General features: G+C 35.1%; 1 pseudogene; it reads left to right on the plus strand.

Annotated features, from left to right (window-relative positions):
* The first annotated feature begins 1,860 nt into the window (after window positions 1–1,860).
* On the plus strand, window positions 1,861–3,153 carry LOC149226494 (nematode resistance protein-like HSPRO2 pseudogene; annotated as a pseudogene).
* The last annotated feature ends 15,262 nt before the right edge of the window (window positions 3,154–18,415 follow it).

The raw sequence follows: 18,415 nt of genomic DNA on the forward strand, positions 1-18,415 counted from the left end.
TCTTTAAAAAAAAAAAACTGTTTTCATTAAAAAGAATTCATAGTTGTAATAACAACTCCAAATCCAAAGTACTTTACTATAAAAAAATATCCCGGTCCTTATTCATAAACGCATTACACGTTCAGTTGAAATCCAATAGCGAGAACTTGAAGGGTTAGATACCTAATCAGTAGGGAAAGGTTTCGAGGTTTGAATACCTCAGCGGGGCTCTCATTGTAGAGAAAGGCCATGAGATGGTCAGAAACTAACGAAGCAGATGTTAGGCATCTCTGAATCTGCATTATGTCATCATACATGAGAAGGGCCATGTCCATGTGCAATATTACTAACCTTGGAGAACTTGGTCAGGACATCAAAGCATTTTTTAAACAAAGGACACATATTGATGTTGATATAATTCTTAAATCCATGATATGATCCAGAGAAATAATACCTTGACCCATTTTGTTCGCATCCCCTTTAGTAAATGGCTTAGGCTGATTTGAACGGTAGAGAGCTATAATGATCATACATACTAATAAAACTGAACCCAACGAGATGCAAACAATAGCTGGTGTTGAGACGGAAGCTGTCCATTTTCAAAATCAACTCAATACTCTTAAAAATATAATTTCACAGGAAATTTAATCACAAAACAGAACTAATCCATGGAATCTAAAATTTATTTCTGTTTTCACCTTTCGATTGTCTGGAGTATATCCCACAAAGTGATCCAATCCAATTGCCACAAAGATCTAAACATGTTATTATTATAGTGAATTTTGGATTTGGGTAAAAATCTCAAAAATTTTATTTTTGTAAATACAGTGTTTGAATACTTGCTCGTCAACTCTCAACTAGTTTTCTTGGAAAAGCCATTGAAGGAATTTGGCATACCGGTGTGGTAGTTTATGGGAAGGTGTATTACTTTGGGGGTGGTATTCAACACAGCCCTACAGGGCAAACTCCTTATGGAAAACCGTGGAAAGTGGTTGAGTTGGGTGTCACTCACGTCCCGATGGAAATGTTTGAAGAATTCCTGGAAGAAATAAGCCCTCGCTATACAGCTGAAACATATAGTTTGTTGCACCATAACTGTAACAACTTCAGCAATGAGGTTGCACAGTTTTTGGTTGGCTGCAACACCCCAGATTTCATCCTTAGGCTCCCACAAGAAGTGATGAACAGCTCCATGGAATCTAAAATTTATTTCTGTTTTCACCTTTCGATTGTCTGGAGTATATCCCACAAAGTGATCCAATCCAATTGCCACAAAGATCTAAACATGTTATTATTATAGTGAATTTTGGATTTGGGTAAAAATCTCAAAAATTTTATTTTTGTAAATACAGTGTTTGTAAATACAGTGTTTGAATACTTGCTCGTCAACTCTCAACTAGTTTTCTTGGAAAAGCCATTGAAGGAATTTGGCATACCGGTGTGGTAGAGTGATCCAATCCAATTGCCACAAAGATCTAAACATGTTATTATTAAGGAATTTACTATTATAATTATTAATTTATAATTTTATATTTATTTATTTATTTAATAAATTAACAAATATATTTTTATTATTGATATATTTATTTAAAAATTAAATAATTTACTATTTTATTTATATATCTATATATTTAGTTATCTCCACCTAATATAACTAAACTTATATGTTTATATATGATTTTATATTTATTTACCTCACTAATAATACCATTTATATAAATTAAGTAAATAATTTACCTTTGTATGATGTAATCCAGTTTTCAAAATTTTAGTGTTTATTCTATTATTATGTTGTTCTTTTTAGATTATGGTATATGGAGAGCATTAGTGTCTTTACTCTCCTCGTTATGTTTGCAGGGAAAAAATATGTCCTGTAAAAAAATGGCATCCTATTTTGCCTTTGTTGAAGAATCCATAGAGCCCTCCCCCATGGAGTGTGCGGGTTACGAGCAGTATGTGCATCTCCCCGAGCTCAGTGCCATGTGGAAATTCAAGGAATGGCCTGGTTGGTCTAGAGAGGGGTTGGTAAAGGTTGCCTTACAGTCATTGGAGATTACTTTTCAGTTTGTTTCGTCTGTCCTCTGTGACACAAGGACTTACATTGACAAAGAGGAATGGAAGAGAAGGCTTGAATCCTTAATTAGTTCCGAGATTGAGTTGATTTCAATGATTTGTGAAAATGACAAGCAGGTTCCCACTCTTCAGTTGTCAGTAAGTAGTGGTGTTCTCTCATGGAAAGTTTTCCATGAGGTATGGCAGAGACCTGGTGCTTTACCTGTGGTTAGCAGAACAAGTGAAGAGAGCTTACTTCCTCGTTTGGGTACATGGAAAAGCGCTGAAGCTATGGTTTCTAGAATATGGCTTGCCATTGAAGGCCATATGCAGAGGACTCCCTTCACTTTAGGTCTGGGGGAACCAAATATGTCAGGTAAGCCTCTTCTTGAATATGATAGAATCTGCAAGCCAAGATATTTGCACTCTTTAAAACAACATAAACAGTGCCATAATCTAGAAGATGCCAAACTTTGCAATGTCCTCCAGATCTTTGAGGCGTGGGTATTTGTAGGCCAAGAATTGTTGCAGAGAGTATATGAAAGAATAGACTCTGGGGATTTCGTAGGAGCATCCACAGACTGTTGGATGGTTGAAAGGATGTGGAACATGCTCACAGAAATTGTGCATTTGCTTCTAGTGATGGACCCAGATGATTTCCTTTGCCTTAAACACCAGTTGGCAATTAGCAGCACTAGTACGCTTGCAGGTGCATATTGCCTTCGGTCTGCCCCCCTTAGAGACCTTACAAATGCATGCAAGGAACTAAGGCATCTGGTGCCCAAAGTCATCGGTGTTGAGGCTGATCCAAAGGGTGGACCAAGGCTCCAGGAGGCACTTATGCATTTGTTTCATTCACATGGACTGCGCTCACATAACACTTCAGGTGCTTACAATGTTGCAACAATACATGTTCTGTTGGCCTTCCAGGCAATAGAAGCCGCGGTGAAAAGGTTTTTCTTCTCGTATCAGCAGCTGGTAGTAACAACCATGGGTAGCACTGAAATGAAGGGTCCATCATATCTAGGTGCTTGTGATGCCCTACGTCATATATATTTTGAACCACCTTATTTCCCCAGTGTGGATGGTGCAAAGACATTTTTGGGTTACTATTGGCACTAAAAGTTACAACTATGGTGGATGGTACACTGGAAGATCTACAGACAAATCAAGTGAAATGTACAAGAGAAAGAATAGTGCCTTCAGTTTTTCAATGTATTACCCCAAATACATACATACACTTTTTACATTGACAGTTTTGAGTACTATACATAGAATTATATTGGATATAGGATTAGACTCATTTTTGTTCATCCCCATCAGTAGGACCAATCAATAGAACAGTGGTAGAAATTTGGGATATTTTTTTTTTCCCTCTCCAACGTGGATAGGATACTAAGGATTCATAGTGTGCAATTCCTCCTTCGTTAAATAGTGTAAAAGATTGTCCAAAATTAAAAAGGTAATTATTATCCGTATTAAATTTTACGAGTTGTTCCTTTTTTTAATTTTTTAATTCTTTACCTAAATTTTATGATGAGTTTAATGATATTTATATAATTCATTATAAATTTAAACATGAAATGTAGTTTAATGCTGTTATTTTTATACATTTTTTTAAGATTTTTTTATTCAGTGTGTGAAACTGAGATAATTATAATTATAATTTGTTAAGTTTATTTAATGGAATGCATCATAATTTTTTTGATGCAATATTTTTTTTTTTTTTTTTTATCAGTTTTTTTGTTTTTTAAGATTTTTTAATTCACTGTGTGAAATTGAGATAATTATAATTTTAGATTATTGAATTTATTTAATGGAATGTATCATAAAAAATTTAATGTATTAAATCTATATCATATTCAAACTACATTCCTACCATAAATATCCACTCATTTCCAAAGTTTTGAGAAAAAATATTAGATAATGCAGTTCAGATTGACTAATAACATATAATTAGTATAGTTTTTTATCTCTACACTTATTTTACAAAGTACTCTGATACTTCTTCATACTCTACTTTAATTTTCTTGCACATGGCCTTGTGTTATTGCTTAAGATGTCATTTAATTTAACTGAATTTATGGTAAAGGTATAAATTTTGCCTTTAGTTTTAATTTTGAGTGATTTTGATTTGATTGTCTTAGATTTGTTAAATTTGATTTTTGATAAATAGTTTTACATGCTTGATTAATATAGGAAAAATACAAAAACTCTTTTGGAAACAAAGTTTGCTTTGGTAGCATTTGTAGTCTTTTGAAGAAAAAGGAAATTTCGTGAATAATTAGTGGTCATGAGTTGCATGTTTTGAAAAGATAAAGAAAATTGTTTCTTTGATTGTCTTTGTTAAGAAAGTTGTTTTCTATAAAATTTGCATTCTTCCAACTCTCTTAGCTAGGAGATTCATTGAAAAAGAAAAGTAGTGTAAATCATCTTAGGTGCATATTTGTAGTGGTTGAGAGTCGAGTCTACACACCACCAGTTTCATCTCCACTACCTTTTGTCTTAAGAAAGCCATAAAATTAACGCTTAAAGTAAAATCAACTTAGTAACTTTTTATTTACTAGGGCTCTGAAACACCAATATAGATCAGGCTAGTGTCTTGGAGTAGGAGAGTAATAAACTCTCCAAGACAACAAAACCAAACAAGTAGCTTATCTTGTGATAGATTAAATCCAGCTGTTTCATTTATACTCTGGGAAAGCTCCTCTTAAAGGAGAAGCACGAGCTCGTGTCCGAACCAGTGAGGGGATCAATCCTCCCTCGTTGGGAACGACGCCAGACACGCACGTATTACAAACGGTAAACCTCGGATTAACCATTGTCGAGGAGCCAGGGGTCACTTGTCGGTAAACCTTGGATTATTGTCAAGGAGCTGGCAAGGGGATTGAGCTTGATACTCTGCCCTTGCGTGCTGTCGGAGTGTAGACTGTTCCCCCAGGTATACTTGTTGCTGTTGGTAACCTTAGTGACCATAATCTTTAGGATTCTACCGAGGTGACGGTGGAGGGAAGATCCCACTGTACCTGGAGCAGACGTCGGCTAGACTCACTTGGATTTTCCGGGGGGTTCACTTCACTTGAGACGGTTAAAGTGGAGGAACTTGTGCCGGTCTATTCATTAAGCAGGTTGCCGGGGTAACTGTTCCACCCGCCACTTCTGTACTGAATCCGGCGATGTTGGGTTTCATCTCCAACTAGCGCTTTCGGTCCGGAAGGCTACTGTTTGTGCTTGGTTTGATGCCCTAGATTCTTTAGGCGTGTGCTTCAAATTTGTTTGGTTCTTTAGAGACTTTAGGCAGTTTGCTTTGAGATTTTACTTTGTTTGCGTGTGCAGTAGTTAAAAGTCTTTAACTGTGGCGGAATTACCGAGACAGTCCCGTAGACTTCGGGGCCAGTCTCCTGAGATTGTTTCCGTGGCCGAATTGTTGAGGACATCCCGTAGAATTCGGGGTGAGGACACAAATTGCGTCTGGGGGGCAACCTCAAGGACAGTATATACCTGTGGTACAATACATTCCTCAAGGTCAACCCCAGCCTCAATATGTACCCCAAGGTCAACCCCAGTATCAGAGCCTTGTTTTGTTCATTTGTTATTAACCTTGGAATTCCCTAGCATTGGTAATCTTCAAGCTTATTACTCTTGATATTGGGGGTTTGTTGGGGACAGGTTTTATGTCTCTCCCTTTCATCCCTATTTGAAGGGACCCATTAACGCACCATCTTATGTGTCAATGTTAGGCAGTTCCCTTTGACCAATTCCAGCGCAGCGACTCATCACAAGTCGCCCCTCGACAATAACATGGTGGCCCCACCTCCAGAAAGAATTCATATGTCATGCATGGGTTAGTCTAAATTTGTCAGAGATATTTAAGCTTATTAATGACCCAATTTCTTATGATCTTAGTTATCGTACAATGTCATCTAAGATCCCCTGAATATTACTTAATCCCAAAGTGGTTTACGTGAAAAGTATAAAATATTTACTAAAAAATGAGACTTCCATGCTTAGTACGCTATGCATTGATCAAGACCATATTATTTACTCAAGCTAAATTATTTTCAATGCAATTTGTATAGGTATTTTAAGAATGAATAAGTGGGGGAGGATTAACGAGTTGGAAGTTGAAGACCCGGAAGATATGATACAATTTTCAGCAGAAGACTTAACATGGACAGAGATTGAGGGGGACCAAGTTGCAGTTATTCCATATTGTCGACTTGATGATTTCATAAGTGGAGAGGAATCAAATGAAAGTGCACCCACCCAATTTCTTCTTAAGAAGCACCGAAGTAAAAAAATAGAGGATATCAAAGTCACCAATTACTCAACATTCTTGGAGTACAGTGTGTGAGTCTCTATATGCTTTTTCAAGATATGTGTAATTTTTTCAATATGCATAAATATTATATCTAATTTGCAGTAATTTTTTTACGTACAGTTATTGGTGTTCATATGGTCCACAGTCGACAAGGAGAATTAGGAGTGCATCATCAGATCCAAAGACAACCCGCAATCGACATGAAAGTATTAAAGTTGGTTGCCAATGTCACTTCTTTGTGCGACGACTTGTGATGAGACCAGATGATGCTGTAATAATATATACTGCATGTAGACATATTGATGAATCCAATGTTATTTGTCATGGGACAGATGCAATCGGAAGGTCCATGAGATTCAATTATGCACCACATTTAAGTTGGCATATGCGATCTACAGTCCAACATTTCGTTAAAAGAGGTTTTAATGCTACAATGATATGGGACAAGTTCATCTCTGATGTGAAGGATGGATCCGGTGAGTTATACACAGGGATACCTCGAGATACCTACATGACAAAAAAAGATATAAGTAACATTTACAATGATATCATAAGGCTAGAGTATGTTAAAGATCAAAGTGATCCAAAGAGTGTGGAGTGCTGGTACAAGGAAAACCCAGAGAGTTTTTTCTTCTACCAAAAACAAGATCTTGTTGAAAATATCCCTTTTATCATAGGCATACAAACAAAGTGGATGTGTTCAATGATGCTGAAATACTCTCACAATAATATTATCTCAATGGATTCAACCTTTAGTACAAATAAGTACGGGGTGAGTACATATTTATCCTAAATCCGATTCATTTATTTAACCTCATATTAATGCATGTATCTTATATAAATGTAATTATGCATATTTTTTGTAATGCAGTATCAACTTTACACCTTAATGGTTTTCGACGAACATCACAATGGGGTTCCAATAGCTTGGGTGATATCATCACGCAACACTATAGCTGATCTTTCTAAATGGATGTCGGCCTTACTTGCAATTGGATACAAAGAGCGACCAGATTGGCATGTTCTTGCCTTCATCACGGATGATGCTACTGCTGAAATTGAAGCATTGAGGTGATGTGTTTATTATTTTTACAAGAGGCATAAAAAATATTGTTAATGTATAATCTCACTAAAAATTATGTTATTGCAGGTCTACGATCAAGTGCAAAGTATTATTATGTGTGTGGCATGTTCGTCGTGCATGGTTGAAAAATGTTGGAAACAAGGTCAAAGGGAGGGAAAACCAAATACGCATTTTTCGTGGATTAGGTGAAATCATGCACATGTGTAAAGATGATGAATCTGTGCGAAAGAAAGTTGAAAGCTTATTTGAAGAATTCAGTGAACAAATTTTTTTTTTGGAATATTTTAGAAATACTTGGCTGTCCAACGACAAAATATGTAAGCTTCTTATTGGTGGTTATAATGACTCTATTTTTCATGTCATATGTATACTTATTAATATATAACTAATAAATTTCTTTCTACAGATATGTGGGCAAAAGCATACAGAAATTTTCCACATTCAAATCAAGATACGAACAACGCCATTGAATCTTACCATCGATATATCAAGGAAAGGTACCTATGTGAGAAGAACAATGCATGCCACAGAAGGGTTGATTGGTTAATCTATGTTTTGTTGACAAAGGTTGTATTATTTTACAATCATATGCACCGTTTAAAAGAAGCTGGTTTTGTACGACCCAGAAAAATACAGGAACAACTGAATTCATCCAAGTGTAGAGCTAAGAAAATCCCAAATGAAGATTGTGTGCCTGATGAAAAGAGTAATGACTACTGGGTTCGTAGCCAAAATAAGGATACTCGTGACATTTGGTACAATGTCATATATAAGGGTTCTAATCTACACTTCTGCAATTGCAATTGGGCCCTAAATGGAAATATCTGTAAACATGTATTGAAAGTTGAGATGTTAGTGAGTAACACTATTTTGGGTGAAAATGTAGCACCTGGTGTCACTGATCCCACGACAGAAAGGCCTAGAATTTTATTTGATTTGAATGAAACACCTATATTGGTCCCAGAAATCCAAACAGAGCTTTTTCCATGCTTTGATTCTCCTCCCAATCTGAATTATCATAATGAAACAAGCATTGATAATTTAGAGAATTTCTCATACAATGTTGAATCGACCAATGTACGACAAGATAGTGCATTCTCTGAACATGATGAGATGGAACGTGTTAACTCATCAACTCTTGAGAAATTGAGATCCATAATACCTACAAATTTGGAACAGGCATATGCATTGAACAACTTGGTAGACAAAGCATGTCAAGAATACAACAAAATGTTTTTCAATACTATAACTCCATCCAAGATCACTACCAAGAGAAAACATAGTTTCTTGAGTCCAGTAAATAAAAAGAGGCGATGTGGTCGCAAGTCAAAGTCAGGGACAGATATACTACAATTTGAAAGGGTTGGACGAGTTCATGCAAGGAAAAAAAGAATGGATGAACAATTGGAGTCATCTTCTCAAAAACAAGGAAATATGGACCACGCGCCTGAGATAATTCAAGATTCTATTATACCCAATATTGGTATGGAAATGTCATGCTATGCATTGTTTTACGTTAAATGCGATATATTATCATGTTCAACACATTTGCATGACTATACGAACTATTTTTATTGTTACAGCTGAGGGACCCACATCTCACGCCATTCCAAGTTGTCGAATTCGTTTATTCGATGAACATGCTACCGAAAAAAGATCTAGCATTGGGGACACTGCTTCAGCGATTAACACCCCAATATCCTCCCCAAGGGTGCCCCCCCCTATTGTTGAACCAATTAAGATGTATCATCGCCCACACCCACCACCTCTTTCCTCCACAAATTCTTCCATGCCTATAACCACCTCTGTAATACCTTCCCAATGCTCACCCCTACCCTTCAATCATCCACCATTCTCATTTTTTCAATCGTCCACCCTTAACATTCCAATTCCCCCCCCTAGGTCAATCCCCCGGCCTACAGTGCTTCCCAGTATTGTACAACCGGTGGGGGTGTATCGTCGCCCGCACCCACTACCTTTTCCATATTTCACATCCACCATGCCTTTATCCAGCGCCCCTGAACCATGCCTATATCTGTCACCAAGTGCTCCGCCATCTACCCAGGAAGGGTTGTCTTCTCCATTGCCTCAAATCCTCACGGTGAGAATGAGTATTTGATCAAAATATCATCATGAATTAATGAAATTGATTATATGCCTTTCAATTTTTACAACTAATTGATTATTGTAATTTTTTGCAGAGACATCAATTTGGAAATCCACCTGGGAGTGCCTCATGGGACGAGGGTGACTTATAGACCCATACGGTAGATCGATCATGATGTTGTTTTTCCATTATGTCATTGCTGGGCATGAGATTCCATTATTTATGTTGGAAATGAAGTTCTATTTTGTAAAAAAGAAACATGTATAGTTGGACCTATTTTGAATAAAAAATACATAAATTTATATTTGTGTTTATGACAACATCTCCATTGAATTTTAAATCCTTATGTGGATGCGATGTTATATTCTATCAATGTTACATTACTTTTTGATGAATAGTTGTAACGGATTTTGTTTTTATTAGTTACAAATTATCAAGTTTATAAGTTAAGTGCTTCAACTAACCTTGTAATATCAATTAAACCATCCTTCAAAATAATTATTTGAGCTTTTCAATGGTTGGAAAATATGTATTATAGACTTCCCCATTATTCCAAATGAATCTCTCTTTTGATTTTCTAACTAATGTTTAATTAGATAACGTTTTAGAATTAAAATAATAAAGTATTATAGTGAATTACAAATGTATTGAAATCAAATATCAATTAAACCAACCATTAAACAATTGAAAACAATTAATTAAACCAACCATTGAAAACAATACAATTAATAAAACAAATACAATAGTTTGATCTTTTGAAATAAAATAAGATTTGTTTTTTTCTTTATATATAACATTATAAGTTAAAATGAGAAATCTAAAACATTTCTCATTCAAATACTAACAAAAAAAAAACGAATATTTGACTTTAACAGTAAAGACATATTTGACTTTAAGAGTAAAGAGATTAAAATACCCATTTGACTTTAACAGTAAAGACATATTTGACTTTAAGAGTAAAGAGATTAAAATACCCGGTTCCCGGAGCTAAATATGATCATAACTATAATGTATCTAGAAAAGTTTTATAATTCCATTTATAAAAATATAATTGAATAATAAGTATCACTTAGTATTTCATTCATCTTTTTGGAATTACTAAAAAGCTTTTTAATAATAAGTATTATTATTAATATTACATAAGTCTTTTTTGGTCCTGAAGATGATGGGAGGTAAAGAGAACTATTTAATATTAATAATGAATCTTATTAATAAAAAGTTTTAAAAATTTCGGAAAATATTAATGAAATGTTGAATGACATGTAATTATTTCATTTCACTGTATCATAGTTATATCATATTTATTTAAAAAAAATGTAACTTCTAATGTATTTATTGCTTAAATTAAATATTCATTTTTATGATTATTTCAATAATTTTTAGAAATAAAATTTAAAAACTTTTTCTCAATATATTAAAATTATATCATATTTATTTAATGAAAAATGCAATTTCTAATGTCTTCATTGCTTGAGTCAAATATTCAATTTTGACTTTATTACAAGTAGAGGGGCACATTGAACTACAGAATATTTGGTTTAGATATCCATCTCGAAAACAAATTGTCTTTCAATATTTTTACCTTTCTATTCATGCTGGCAAGACAATAACACCTGTTGGTCATAACGGATTTGGAAAGAGCACAATTTATAGATTCATGGAGACAAGATTGATGAATTGATTCAAACAATTCATACATATGGATAGATCCTTAGATAAGACCTCAATCTAAATGAGACCACCTATCCATCTACAAATAATGGGTAACATGTCTTTTCATTATTGATTTGTTAACAAACCCTGGATACCATGTATAATGTGTCATTTCATTATTGATTTGCTAACAAACCCATGCTTTGTTTGCCTATTTCAACTTCAAGGCCCAAACTGTGACAGTATGAGATAAGGAAATCATCTCGTCCTAGGATGGGGAAAATGGGGACAAATCTAGACAGTGTAATTGTACACCATCTTGAAATGCTTACAAAAAAAATGTGTATAACATGTAAATTCAACATTACAATCCTATAGTTTGCTATTTAATTTTAATTAAAAGGAAAAAATGAAAAAACGTATTGCATTTTGTGTGATGTGATTACACTTGCACTTAGTTAATCACAACTGCATATAGCATTCTAATCATGATAGAACAAAATCAAGATATAAATCACAATCTTCCTGAAAGCGAGACTTTATTACAAGTAGAGGGGCACATTGAACTACAGAATATTTGGTTTAGATATCCATCTCGAAAACAAATTGTCTTTCAATATTTTTACCTTTCTATTCATGCTGGCAAGACAATAACACCTGTTGGTCATAACGGATTTGGAAAAAGCACAATTATTTCCATATTTAAACGCTTCTATGATCCCTATGCAGGTCATTTTCAACCCTCTCCTATCAATGAAAACATCTCTCAATAGCCACTCTCTTTTCCAAAATAGACAAATACTAGACATCATTCAACAGATAGAAGTGAAATATGAGAAAAATTCCAGTAGTTGATACTTCCATACCTTGGAAAGAAAATACAACATGCTTAAATTTGATACTTCCGTATTTGCCCAGTTTCCGTATATGCCTACATCTTCCGTATATGCCCAGTTTCCGTATATTCCCACATCTTCCGTATATGCCCAGTTTCCGTATATGCCCACATCTTCCGTATATGCGCACATCTTCCGTATATGCCCAGTTTCCGTATATGCCTACATCTTCCGTATATGCCCAGTTTCCGTATATGCCCACATCTTCCGTATATGCCCACATCTTCCGTATATGCGCACATCTTCCGTATATGCCCAGTTTGGGCATATGCGCACATCTTCCGTATATGCCCAGTTTCCGTATATGCCCACATCTTCCGTATATGCCCAGTTTCCGTATATGCACACATCTTCCGTATATGCCCAGTTTCCGTATATGCCCACATCTTCCGTATATGCCCAGTTTCCGTATATGCCCACATTTTCCGTATATGCGCACATCTTCCGTATATGCCCAGTTTCCGTATATGCCTACATCTTCCGTATATGCGCACATCTTCCCTATATGCCCAGTTTCCGTATATGCACACATCTTCCGTATATGCCCAGTTTCCGTATATGCCTACATCTTCCGTATATGCCCAGTTTCCGTATATGCCCACATCTTCCGTATATGCCCACATCTTCCGTATATGCCCAGTTTGGGCATATGCGCACATCTTCCGTATATGCCCAGTTTCCGTATATGCACACATCTTCCGTATATGCCCACATCTTCCGTATATGCCCAGTTTCCGTATATGCCCACATCTTCCGTATATGCGCACATCTTCCGTATATGCCCAGTTTCCGTATATGCCTACATCTTCCGTATATGCGCACATCTTCCCTATATGCACACATCTTCCGTATATGCCCAGTTTCCGTATATGCCTACATCTTCCGTATATGCCCAGTTTCTGTATATGCCCACATCTTCCGTATATGCCCACATCTTCCGTATATGCGCACATCTTCTGTATATGCCCAGTTTCCGTATATGCCTACATCTTCCGTATATGCGCACATCTTCCGTATATGCCCAGTTTCCGTATATGCCCACATCTTCCGTATATGCCCAGTTTCCGTATATGCCTACATCTTCCGTATATGCCCAGTTTCCGTATATGCCCACATCTTCCGTATATGCCCAGTTTCCGTATATGCCCACATCTTCCGTATATGCGCACATCTTCCGTATATGCCCAGTTTCCGTATATGCCTACATCTTCCGTATATGCCCAGTTTCCGTATATGCCCACATCTTCCGTATATGCCCACATCTTCCGTATATGCGCACATCTTCCGTATATGCCCAGTTTCCGTATATGCCTACATCTTCCGTATATGCGCACATCTTCCCTATATGCCCAGTTTCCGTATATGCACACATCTTCCGTATATGCCCAGTTTCCGTATATGCCTACATCTTCCGTATATGCCCAGTTTCCGTATATGCCCACATCTTCCGTATATGCCCAGTTTGGGCATATGCGCACATCTTCCGTATATGCCCACATCTTCCGTATATGCCCAGTTTCCGTATATGCCCACATCTTCCGTATATGCGCACATCTTCCGTATATGCCCAGTTTCCGTATATGCCTACATCTTCCGTATATGCGCACATCTTCCCTATATGCCCAGTTTCCGTATATGCACACATCTTCCGTATATGCCCAGTTTCGGTATATGCCTACATCTTCTGTATATGCCCAGTTTCCGTATATGCCCACATCTTCCGTATATGCCCACATCTTCCGTATATGCGCACATCTTCTGTATATGCCCAGTTTCCGTATATGCCTACATCTTCCGTATATGCGCACATCTTCCGTATATGCCCAGTTTCCGTATATGCCCACATCTTCCGTATATGCCCACATCTTCCGTATATGCCCAGTTTCCGTATATGCCTACATCTTCCGTATATGCCCAGTTTCCGTATATGCCCACATCTTCCGTATATGCCCAGTTTCCGTATATGCCCACATCTTCCGTATATGCGCACATCTTCCGTATATGCGCACATCTTCCGTATATGCCCAGTTTCCGTATATGCCTACATCTTCCGTATATGCCCAGTTTCCGTATATGCCCACATCTTCCGTATATGCCCACATCTTCCGTATATGCGCACATCTTCCGTATATGCCCAGTTTGGGCATATGCGCACATCTTCCGTATATGCCCAGTTTCCGTATATGCCCACATCTTCCGTATATGCCCAGTTTCCGTATATGCCCACATCTTCCGTATATGCGCACATCTTCCGTATATGCCCAGTTTCCGTATATGCCTACATCTTCCGTATATGCGCACATCTTCCCTATATGCCCAGTTTCCGTATATGCACACATCTTCCGTATATGCCCAGTTTCCGTATATGCCTACATGTTCCGTATATGCCCAGTTTCCGTATATGCCCACATCTTCCGTATATGCGCACATCTTCCGTATATGCCCAGTTTGGGCATATGCGCACATCTTCCGTATATGCCCAGTTTCCGTATATGCACACATCTTCCGTATATGCCCAGTTTCCGTATATGCGCACATCTTCCGTATATGCCCAGTTTCCGTATATGCCTACATCTTCCGTATATGCGCACATCTTCCGTACATGCCCAGTTTCCGTATATGCCCACATCTTCCGTATATGCGCACATCTTCCGTATATGCCCAGTTTGGGCATATGCGCACATCTTCCGTATATGCCCACATCTTCCGTATATGCGCACATCTTCCGTATATGCCCAGTTTCCGTATATGCCTACATCTTCCGTATATGCGCACATCTTCTGTATATGCCCAGTTTCCGTATATGCGCACATCTTCCGTATATGCGCACATCTTCTGTACATGCCCAGTTTCCGTATATGCCCACATCTTCAAAGGGGGTTGCAATCCATTCTCGATGCTAAAGGTCTAGCTTTTGAAACCATGGTTACGACCTACACTAAGATTTCCAAATATCAACTAAACATATTTGTGAAGAGAATTGAGAAAATTCTAGAAGCCATGCTATATCCTACCATGTGAAGATACAAAATCTTGGCCCTTGTTGATCATAGACTTATTGGGCAACTCACTAGGATTTGGCTCTTTCACAAAATTATGAAAACTTGTTTGAAGAATACCTATAAGCCTCATATCAAAAGACACAATGTTGTTGATCTCGTTTCCCGTCAACGATAAAAGTCAACATCCTAGGGACTTTTATATATTCTATGGTGTTTTTATAGAGGTGATACTCCTCTTTCACACACTCACATTTTCTGATTAACTCAAAAATGTGGAATTAAACATTCAACATATTCACCTTTGAGTGGACCATGTGATTTTAAAGAAAATAAATAAAAACAAAAAGAAGTAAATACTATCTAATTAAGTCATTCCATGGCACATATCCATTCACATATCATGAGGGAGACACATTTGAAACAAATACATAGACAAAAAATAAAGAAATGGTCCAAATATTTTAAAGAGCTCTAAAATGATTTCATTCAATATCATAAACAATCATAGGAGAACATTCATGAGATTTCAATGCTTAATTAAAAGTATACGAAACCACAAATTCCATGCGCTCTTGGAAATAGCTCTCTATAAGAGTCAAAAAGATATTACAAACTTTAAGTTCAAATAGAGCAAGTGTGTAAAGTACTCTACAAAATTCCTAATACTTAAATGTAAATTGAATGCATTCATCCTTAAGGGACTAGAATGGAACTCGAATGGGACTCTTGAGGAACAATAAATGGTATATATTAAGCTAGAAGAAAGCAAAAGGAATGCAGACAGAATTACAAATGTATAACAAACTTTACAAAGTTGGATGATTTAAGACTAGGGAGAAATAAATGGGAATTGCTTCAAATAAAATATAGAACACTCACAAAATTGCAGAAGGATGACCGACTTAATGAATTATCTATCCCTTAGAGCATCAAATGTTGGAGTATACATTAGTCTTTGCATATTTGTTAATCTAACCAATGGGGAAGTTATTCAGGATTAACAATTTCATTTAAATATTTTCTAAGCCATTCTTTAATATAATCCATAGGAAGGACGATTATGTCGTGTCTTACATCTAATGCAAAAGTATGCTCATATGTTTCTTTTGTATTTGAACATAATTGATTGATGACTGATAGTTGGTCTTCATTCTCATTATTATATGTAACTAACCATTTTTTTATTTCTTCCTTCAAAGAATTTGTTAAGTTGTCGAACTCATTACCCCATAATGTCTTAATAACTTCCAATTCTTGTAGCACATCTTTTGGAACTAACATGGAGTCTGTAATCATTCTTGACCCTTGAATATCTTCAACAACTTTAATACATTTAAAGAAACTATTGCTTCGTTAGTCATTAATCTTTGTACACTCAAAAATAGCATCATTTAACATTTTGATTCTAGCATATAATCTTGCCTTTATCTATTTTATTTGCTCCCCATTTGAAATCCCTTGTTGGGTTTTTTATGCCTACTCAATATGAAGATGCACTAGGGACTAAAACTAATTGAACCAAAGTATGATTTCTTATTAACAAAAAATTAATGCTATGAAAATTACCTACATGTTTTTTTTAGGCATTAAGGTTCAAAAATTGATTTAATGGAGGTATGATTCTTTATTATCAAAAATACAACCTTACACAAGTGTTACACGGAAGCATAGTCCTTGCCATTGAAAATAGGGATTATGTTGCTAGAAAATTTGCACATAGAAGGTGATAACATGATACATATAAAGTATACTATGAGATATTTAAACTAATATTAATATAATATGGAGAATATTAATATATATCTTTCATATTTGTAAGATAACAGAAAATGATTATTCTATGAAATTGTTTTACAAAGCACATTTGTATTCATACTTATACATGACAAAGTTTAGTAATTTATATTTTCCAGAAAAAAAAATCTTGTAATTCTATTACAAAGTAGTAACTTTGGTAGGACTCGTTCAAATCACATTTACATTATGTGCATATACAACTAAATGGATGCCACATTTCTATAGATCTAAATTACAAATTGTGTAGTACAATGCATAATTACATAGTGTTGGTCAATTTGGCATGGCGCTTAACATGATGCTAGAGTTTGTCGAGACTAATAATGTGAAAATTGTGAGAGATTTTTCTTGGGTTTATTTTGGCATAAGCATTCAACCATTGACCATTGAAAATTGTAAGGGATATTTATTGGGTTTCCTTAGCCTTAGCATTCAACCATTGACCATCTCATAACTTCGTTTATGTTTTGAAAAAGATATGAAGAAACAATACTTAATAATGTTTCTTTGGTTTTTCTAAAAATGATCATACTATCTTTAATAACTTTGAAAAATAATGGAGAAAATAGGAATTCAAGTAGAGTGGAGAAGGACTAATTTCTAATTATATGAAAATTTCAGTGTAAAATTGAGGATTTAAATAAATGATAACATTACAAGAACTAGTCAAAATCAAGGGTAAAATAGAAATGAAATAAAAATGTATCCTCTATTTGACTTATATATAAATTAGTTAGAAAATTGGATCATAAAAAATAAAGGAAGTATACATATAAGAAGTCATACTTTGCTATTATTAATTTAAATAGATGATGTTGTGTTATTAACAAATCGTAAAGATACTTGTGATAACAATATAATCATTTCATATAATAGTGACATTTTTTCTTAGTAACAACAACAATTTTATATAGTTGTTCTTTGATCTATAGAGTTAGTGAAAGAATCATGAAAGGACATTATCTATTCTATAAATAGTAAATGAAAAAAATAGTAATAACAACGATTTTATATAGTTGTTGTATGGGTTATAAAATTAGTTGAAGAATCATAGAAAAATGTTGAAAAGATTGAGAAAATGTGATTAGTAAAACAATTATGTATTAAAATACAAATTGGTTAGAGAAACATTAATGTATTACATATAATATCAAATTTAATCATAAAAATATAAATAAATAAAAATAAAAATAATTTACCCAAATAAAAGTTAAACAAAGGTTAGGTGTCTCAAATAGAATGCTAAGAAATCTATAAATAAATCTCGACTAATAATACATCTAAAGGAAAATTTATATACATAAAAATATATATTTTACAAAAATGAAATAAAATTGAGAACTGAGTACATGTAACGAAACATGATATTATTCATGAAAAAATAAATGAAAATACTTCATGCAAACATAAGCATTTTTTGTTCTCAATCCCACATAAATTTATTCTATATATTGATATTATTCATGAAAAAATAAAATGAAAATACTTCATGCAAACATAAGCATTTTTTGTTCTCAATCCCAC

Source organism: Pinus tabuliformis, chromosome J (assembly GCF_031772625.1).
Source record: "Pinus tabuliformis cultivar Carrire ecotype Pingquan chromosome J, CPIR1, whole genome shotgun sequence".
NCBI classification, from domain to species: domain Eukaryota; kingdom Viridiplantae; phylum Streptophyta; class Pinopsida; order Pinales; family Pinaceae; genus Pinus; species Pinus tabuliformis.